This window comes from Myotis davidii, unplaced genomic scaffold, assembly GCF_000327345.1.
Source record: "Myotis davidii unplaced genomic scaffold, ASM32734v1 scaffold370, whole genome shotgun sequence".
NCBI classification, from domain to species: Eukaryota; Metazoa; Chordata; class Mammalia; order Chiroptera; family Vespertilionidae; genus Myotis; species Myotis davidii.
The window spans coordinates 16,866,279-16,874,113 of NW_006288615.1; the positions used below are offsets into that span (position 1 = coordinate 16,866,279).

General features: G+C 40.3%; 1 protein-coding gene across 7 annotated transcripts in view; it reads right to left on the reverse strand.

Moving 5' to 3' along the window:
- RAPGEF4 (Rap guanine nucleotide exchange factor 4) overlaps positions 1 to 7,835 on the reverse strand; it is a 225,534-nt gene that overhangs the window by 44,448 nt on the left and 173,251 nt on the right. The window lies entirely within an intron of this gene.

The following is a 7,835-nucleotide window of genomic DNA, read 5'->3' on the forward strand; positions in this document are numbered from 1 at the left end:
TGAGGGACTCAGTTTTTATACCATTCCTTCTTCTCTTGTCTGGAACCACAACTAACAGATATTGGCCTTTTGTGCATTTATGGCTAGCCATCTTAAATAAACTAGAAGCTCCCTGAGACTTCAGATGTTACACTATGGTCTTGTATTCTAGACCATACCTAGCACAGGGACTTTTATCTAGATATTTTATTTATTTATTAATACAACAAATACTTGATTGAGTGCCCGCTATACGTGTCAGGTAAAGGTCCCTGCTCTTGGTGTTCGCTCTTAGGTGGATTACAGTAAGGAGAATACAGTATGTGGTCAGGAAAGATTTTAGACTAGACATACTGTTCCTTTTTCAGTGACTATTACAGATAATTGGTTCACAGAACGATTTCCCTCATTAGAACTTACACTGCGATTTGCACATAGAGTACCACAGTCAAGCTCTACTTCTTAGTCTTGTGAGGAAAGTATCGTTCCCTTTCTGCAAGTGAGCACACTGACAGTAAAGGAGCATAAATGGCCAGGATTACATAGCGAGGATGTGGAGTGGGTTTTGAACCCAGGACTCCTAATTCCAGCTAGTTTTCTTCCCCATTACACAACAGCCCCGTGCCTCAGCTGCCTAGCCCCATGTCTCAGACCTGCCTATGAGACTGGCCGCGCCTTCGGTTCCCACCAGGACTTCAAAGGCACTGCAGAAAACTGCCTCCTGGCTGTGCTGTGCTTGAGAACTACACCAGTGAAAGGCCTTTTCTAAAGACTATAAATAATCATGATCAAGGTAAATGACAGAACCTTAAAGTCAAGGTGGACTGCATGTAAATGGGTTGCAAAATGGCTTTCATAAATTGAGCACGGGAGTCATAAAAAAGAAAATTGCTTAACCTGTATTGCTACAATTCTCTTTGAACTTACAATAAAAAAAGGGAAGAAAGATCGCTTTATGTGAAAATTATTTCTTTTCTGATTAACCCTTTGGTCTCTTGATTGTCTGCACACATAACTCTCCCCTCTGCCCCCCCCCCCCCAAAAAGAATGGCAATGCTGGGCACGACATTTTATGACTATTTTTTATGGTAACTAGCAGCATAGTCGGTACATGGCAGTTACAAATGAATGATTCCTGACAGATTATAAAAATATGTACTGGTTCAACCAAGAGTCAGTGAGAAAAAGAGTCTTTCCTACCTGTATGGGGCTGAAATGGTTTGAAATTTCAAGTTGATATCGAGTGGTTATAAGCCTAACTTTCCAGGGTTTGGATTTGGATTTGGTATCTGGATTTGGATTCCAGGGACCAACACAAATGCTTGTGTGTTGGCTACAGAGGTATGAGCAGCACACCTGTGGCTACCCTCCGGGGCCCTCGTAGGATGACTAAATCAACATGTCTCTGAAGGTCAAGACAGAGGTTTTCCTTGTCTTCTTTCCTGCTTGGGAAATGTGTCTGTTGTCAACAATGAAAGATAGAGTAATCTGACTGGAGGGATTAGCATGCTAACACTTCCAATGTGTAAAGAGCTTGACAATGTATAATAAATACTAGGGGCCCAGTGCACGAAATTTGTGCATGTGGGTGTGGGGGTCCCTCAGCCCCACCTGCACCCTCTCCAATCTGGGAGCCCTCCAGGGATGTCCTACTGACGGCTTAGGCCTGCTCCCTGTGGTTCTCTGTTCTCTGCGGACCTGCCTGCCTGATGCCACCGCAGGCCCTGGTGTCTGCTCTCTGTGGGGGCCCTGCGGCAGACTGCTTGCCCCATGCTGCCACGGCCAGGAGCAAGCAGGGCCCTGCTGTCTGCTCACTTGCTGCGGGGGACACGCACACCAGCTCAAAGAACCTGGGTCCCGGGGATGTTCCCGCCCCCAGCCACTTGGCATCTGCACGCGTAGGCCCGGAGTGGCCAGGGGTGTTCCAGGACCCTGGTTGCTCTGGGCCTATGCACGGGCCTATAGGCTCAGGGAGGCCTGGCTCCCGAGGACGCCAGTCCCCGGGACGCAGGCTGCTTGGCACTGGCACAGGGCCATCTTGCCCCCAGCTGCTTGGCGCCTACATATGCAAATTAACTGCCATCTTTGTCGGGTTAATTTGCATACTCACTCCTGATTGGCTGTCGGGCGTCGTGAAGGTACATTCATTTTGCATCTTTCTCTTTTATTAGTGTAGATGCTTGATGTGCTCATAGGTTCCTATAATGCTCTCTCTACAATTGTGCAGGGGAAAAATTTTACAGATGAGGAGACTGAGGGTCAGGGAGATCTGCTCAGCCTTGATCCGTGAGTAAATGGCAGACAAGGCTCTTTCCATTATCATCGCTCCCACAGCCCCAAATAGTGGCTATAGTGACATTAGTGCTTGGGTTCATGAAATTATTAAATAATTGTATCTGAGGGGCAAAAATCCAAGTTTCCTAGAGCTGATTCAGCATGATGGGAACCTAAACCAGAGTTGGTGCACACCACTTGTCAGGAGTAACTCCCAGCCTCCTGGGAGCTGGAAATGACCAGATCTGGGGGAAAGAGGCTTTCTCTAACTTCTCATAAATGTTAAGCATTTTTGTCTTTGGGGGAAAAAAAGGAAGCATTGATTTGTTTCACAAAGCCTTGCCTTTCACCTTACAGATGTTGATTTACTAAAATAGAGGTGGGGTAATACTACTTTTATAGCTGAATTCATGCATATGCTCTCCCGAGGCAACATACCGTTCCAGTCCTGAGCAGGCTGCTGAGTCAGGTTCTTAAGGGACACAGAGGAGACTTTATATGTAATTGATTACACCTGAAATGACTTAGGCGTGTTGCTGGGGCTTCTATTCACACAATGATCTTCTCAGGCTTTTAGAAGATTTATGTGATTTTTAGATTTTGTTAAACACCGACAAAAAAAGGTAGAGAAAGGAAAAAACACACAACTATATATCCTTTAGGTAGCAGCCAAAAAATAAAGAACATCTTATCAGGTCCCTTGTATCAATATGATGTTAAAATGCAACCTAAGAAGAGTAATATTTCAAATGTAGTATGTTCATAAATTTAAACACATCAGGCTAAAACTAGAAAAATGCATTGTCCATTTGCTGCAGTAAGTCCTGTTTGGAATAAAAAATCTAACTATTGTTCAGAATGTATAACAATTTAGAAAGGATTATCAATGTATTCCACACACACAAGATATTTTTTAACATCTGAAGAACACTATCTGAAATATATAATTGGTTAATGTGTATGTTAAGAGTAGATTAGTAGAGAAAGTAAAATATATACTATTTCAATGATTTTATCAAATGATCTGGAAATACTTGTGCTGAATGAGACCATGATTTCTGATATCATGAAAATTGGGTTCAGGTAAGAAGTAATATGGCTGCTTGAATTCATAGGGAAAAGAGACACAGAAAGATAACTGTTTTGGCATCTCATGAAGTGCTTGGTAAAAGTCTAAAGAGAATTTAGAATTAGTCACTGAATTGTTATTTTAGACACAATTTTTAAAAGGCCATAATAGTCCACGTGGCCAGCTCATCACTAATACTGAGTTCATTTCAGGTGATTCACAGAATCATAGAATTTGTGAGTTGCAAAAGCCCTTTGATTGTATCTCCTTGCAAACCACCATTTTAGAGGTAAGGAAACTGAGGTAGAATGAGGTGATTTTTCCAAATTTATCAATGGAATTCTTGGGACTAGAACTCAGTCCTCTTATCTCCCTCCCCAGTACTGTTTACCTGTGTATGTTGCTGTTTTATTTGACATTCATATTTTTTATGCTAACATATATTATACAGCAGAATTAGGTCAGATAACAGGGAAATCCATCTGAGATGTAGAAATTGATCCCCCCAAATCCTCAAAGACAACAAAATACATGCAAGAAATCAAGAGTTAAATGTTACAGCCTTGACAATCTGATGTCAGGGGAGCACAGAAATTTGAATTGAATTATATCCTCTTGGCTATAGTTTTAATCAGTTCTCTTGTCCAATATCTGTTGACTTAGAAAGCAGCAACTCACCACTACTAACCAAACATTCTTAAATCTACTGGCCATTCAAATGCTAACTTGAAGTTTCTCTTGTTACAGCAATAAGACTCCTTACCATCTGGCAGCATTAAATCCAAATCTTTAACAGCAGGAGCCATGTGGTAAACTCACTGTACATCTCCACATTTTCTAGTCAAGGTCTGGGCACACGAAAACATAAAAAGCCTCAAGTGTTTGTTGATTGACTGCTTACCTTAAACAATTCAATCACACTCCTTGGAGTGCAATATATAATGCAATTTTCTAAAAAATAGAAGACTCTTTTTATCTTACCACAGCTCTTTAAAACCCTTTATCTAAATTATCTGAAGTTCCCTCGTGTTGTGATATCAGCAAAATCATAGACACATTCTAAGCAAGATCATGCTCAGTGTCGCCAGGTTGACTAAGTCTACACAAAATGCCTGGGACATTTTTTAAACAGGATCATTTAGTGATCAAGTATTTATTATAGGAGCACAAACTCTGAGTGACTAAATCTTCACTGAATCGGACCAGCTCTTTCAGCAACATGTAGATGCAGCTGAGGACGGATTGGACCTGCTTTCAATGAGGTACTAGGACTGAGCGTGGGAAAAGGCGAAGGCCACAGTGTAGGCTACGGGCTTCCTACCCTGCCAACAGCAGGCTTAATATTCCATTGAGTCATTTTCCTCATGCTGGCTCTGCCGTTCAAACACTGTAATTATTTCATATATTTTTACCTAGTTATTATCTTACTCACCACAGGCACCTGTAATTTTTCTGTGTTTTTTTTTTTACTGCTCATTTACTTATTCTTAATTCAGCTAATAATGGTTCCATGTATTAAAATGATCATGGGGGAAAGTAAGTGAAAACCTCCTAGGATGTAGAGGCAGCAGATTCATTACAGCCTACAACAGGGAATAAAATATTATGTATACTTTTTGCAGTAAGTATATGCTAATTATGCAGCTATTTATAAAACACTTATCAACATTCAAACTGGTACTCTTCAATATTGTTGTTTTCTAAAGCCCTGCTTTGCATACAAAATCTCTGCTTGCAGCTGAAAACAAACTTTGGGGGTCATATGCCCATTGACTAGACAAAGCTTTTCTATATATATTTTTTAACCATGTCACATACCTCTCACGATGGTATAATAATTTCTTTATGTGGGACAATATATTTATATTTACTGTATAAGGGGCTTTATGGTTTATAATGTGCATCCACCCACATGGCCTCATTTGGTCACAACAGCCTGGGGAGGTGGGAAGGACAGGTATAACTACCCCTGTTATATAAACAGGGTTCAGAGAGGTTAAGGATGACTGCTGAATAATAAAGCTCGTAAGATGCAGGCCTTCTGATTTCAGAGCTCTTGCTTTCCCCACTATTCAATGGGCCTCCTTCCTACCCTGCTTGCCTTTGTGGAGAATCCAAACAATCTGAGCATGGAGCCTGTTCCCTCTTTGATGCAACATGTCCAGGAAAATGCACGTTCTGGAATTAGACCACTTGGGTTCCTATCCGGGCTCCCCCACTTATAAACTGTGAGACTCTTGGTCAGTTATGAACCATTTAGAGCCTCAGTCCTTTCATCTGTAAATTTCAGAGGACTGTTGTTAAGGATGAGATGGGACAATATTGGTAAGCCATGTAGAACAGTATGAGACATATTAAGTGCTCAGTAAAAGTTAGCTATCATGATCACTGTAGATCCACCTCTGGAAATCATTTACAATCCTTTAAATGGTTGGCTTTGGAATTTTAACTCTGTGATGCTGTCCTACCAACACAGCTGCTTCTGTTTGTGTGTTCCTACTAATGTCGAGCTCAAGGAAGCAATTTCTGTGCTGTCATTTTCTTTAGATGCCTCCCATCTCCTTGCTCAGAATATGTTTGTTTCCTACTGGGTTCAAATCTTGTTCTAACACCTACCAGCTATGTAACATGGGGCCAATTACTTCACTGCTTAGTCTCACTTCTTACTGTAAAGAGAGTATACTTCTCATAGTGTTGATATGAGGCCGAGAAAACGTATTTAGAACAGTTGGCAGAGTATCTGACAATACAATCTTTTTTCATTTCAAAGAGCACATCATGTTCATATCATTATCAAACCAAGTCTTCCTTATTGGAAATAAACTCGTCACGGAATATCTGCAGAAGTAAATTGCTCTGATAATGACATATGGACCAAACACGTTTCAGAGCTGAATGGAGGCTACAATAGTAACATTTGGCTCCAGCAAAATTTAAGATAACCATCTTCTTTAGAAATATAAAATGTATTTCTAAAAACCTGGCTTCATCTAGATAATAAGAACCTGATACTGTTTTGGTATCAATAAGAAAATAAAATTTTTTAAAAAGTGGGTTTTTTTGTTTGTTGTTTTTTTAGAGAACCCAAGACAACTTCTAAAGAGAACATTTCCAGGCCAATGTCACAGAGAAATAAATGATGGAGACCCTGCTTTTTCAGTAGGAAATCTGTTGTGTTTATTTGTTCCTGTATAAGGGATATTATACATATAAAAACAGTTTCAGCTAAAACTTAGTGACAAATCTGTATTCTATATATTTATTTTTTTCCTCTTACTTTAGGAACCTAACAATTTTTTCCTGCCCAAAGTATAGAATTTGTGTTGACTATTAAGTCAAAAGAAATTAGGATAGTAAGAGAAAATATTTGACCAAAATTATTGCTGCATTTAAATTTTTATAAATTTAAATATGAGCCATTTGTCACTTAAGATTCTTTCAGCTACAGGAATAATCAGCCCTAAACAACAGAGACCTGCATTTGTTGACATAACAGAGAACTTATTAGCAGGATAGTATTAGTTTCTGTCATCATAGACTCCATTTTCTTTCCTGACTCTACGGCTTTCAGCTTCTTCATAAGGCTCATTCCCCTAACATCTATAGAATGACTGTCGCTGGCATTGGGGCTACAGGCTTCCTGTTCTCTTTCTTAAATGGTTGAAAAAGTTTTTTACCCAGAAGCCCCAGAAAGCCTCTCTTTGAATCTATTATACCAGTGTACCTTGGGCCTGCAATTGAGAACCAATCATGGTCAAGGGTAGCCACCTACTATAAGTAGCTAGAATGACCAACGGAGATCACACTGGTGTCAGGAAGTCAACTACAATGTCCACTCCATTGTCTAGGTCAGTGATGGCGAACGTTTTGAGCTCGGCATGTCAGCATTTTGAAAAACCCTAACTTAACTCTGGTGCCGTGTCACATATAGAAATTTTTTGATATTTGCAACCATAGTAAAACAAAGACTTATATTTTTGATATTTATTTTATATATTTAAATGTCATTTACCAAAGAAGAATCAACCAAAAAAATGAGTTCAAGTGTCACCTCTGACACGCATTATAGGTTCGCCATCACTGCCTTAGGAGTACCTTAATTCAGTTTGCCTGGCCACAGTGATTGATTCGGGGGTGGACAGATGATCCAGGCTGAGTCAATGAGAATTCTGTGGAGACTTCTAAGAATTAGACTCCATCTACAGTGGGGCCTTGACTTACGAGTTTAATTCGTTCTGTGACAGAGCTCATAACTCAGATTACTCGTATGTCAAATCATAAAGGGAACGAGTGAGACACGTGATGCTGGGCTGATGTTGTGGCATTCACTGTGACATTCTAGTGGTGCCAACTAGCGGTGGGGTATCTGAAGCTGGCTCGTAACTCGAATTTTAGCTTGCAACTCAAAGCAAAAAATCGGCTAAGAGATGGCTCATATCTCGAAAAACTCGTTAGTCGGGACACTCGTAAGTCAAGGCCCCACTATATTTTAAAAGTTTCTTGGATCCTGCAT